We start from the raw sequence: 1,342 nt of genomic DNA, 5'->3' as shown, positions 1-1,342 counted from the left end.
GAACCAGAAGTGACTCAACCATTTAGTTATTTTTCTTTCTGGAGGATATGGGGGTGGGTCCGAGACTTACTCACTCGATGGAGAAATGAAGAAGGCGAGCCCTACTGCGAACCAAACTTACCTCCTAACATCGGAGAAAACGATGTACTCACCGGTGAACCTATGCGCAACACTGTATTCACCCTTCTTGCTAAAATATTCCGCCTCGAAGGTCTCATTACTGCAATCTCAGAAAATATTCAACCTCTACTTCTGAATACCAATCGAAGGGGAATATTAGAAGAAGTTAGGGAACTTTGAATTAATAATCAAGATCTATCGAATCAGATGAGTGGATGGATAGAAATGATAGAGGGTAGGATAGAAAACCTGACAAGAATGGTGCGTGATCTACAAGCTATACTTACTACACCAACATCATCACCAACCTCAGCACCAACAACACTTGTAGCACCGACAGCAACAGTACCACCATCAACAGCACCAGCAGCATGACCAGTACCAACCACAACAACATCATCACATGTCTCAACCTCGCAGTCTATACCTCAAGCATAATCATCGTTCTACGAATCATTTTACATAAACTATTTTCGTCCTTCATGGTGATTATGTAATCTCTAATGTTTTAGATATTATGTACTCCAGTTCTAGCCGTAAATCTGATGAGTTTAATATCACATTGACTCATTAAATCCATGATTACGTCTGAAGAAAATATATATGTATATATGTTTTCATAAAAATTGTAATTAAAATTTTTATTGTACAAACTGTTAATGGTGAAAATATTTTGACGGGTAGGTAATACCCTAGAAATATTTGGATTTCACATTAATAAGTTACACTGTATATTCTTCGAATTTGATTCAACGATCATTTACTATCCTATTTACAACCACCGATATACGTATCCGTTCACCAAAGAATAACTATTTTCATTCAAATTCAATTTCATATTTGGATTTTGACTTATCAGAATCCAACAAGTGGCATAATGAAGAAATAATGGACACAATAAAAATTGATTAGAAACAGACTAATTAACAATATGAAATTTTGATAAGAAACCACGCTAACAAGATCCTAGCTAACTATTCCTAGCTAACTGTTAATTCCGTATTATATTTTATTTTATCGCAATTTATTTATCGCAAATTAATTATCGCAATTTATTTATCGTAGTTTATTTATCGCAATTTATATTCTCGCAATTTTATTTATCGTCATTTAATTTTTGTTATTTATTTTACGCACTTTAAATATCGGCACAAGTATACAAGGTTTTGACATATCATATCGACCCATCTATATATATTATTTGGAATAACCATAGACACTC

Source organism: Rutidosis leptorrhynchoides, chromosome 6, assembly GCF_046630445.1.
Source record: "Rutidosis leptorrhynchoides isolate AG116_Rl617_1_P2 chromosome 6, CSIRO_AGI_Rlap_v1, whole genome shotgun sequence".
Classification (NCBI taxonomy): Eukaryota; Viridiplantae; Streptophyta; class Magnoliopsida; order Asterales; family Asteraceae; genus Rutidosis; species Rutidosis leptorrhynchoides.
This window is presented reverse-complemented; position numbering follows the sequence as displayed.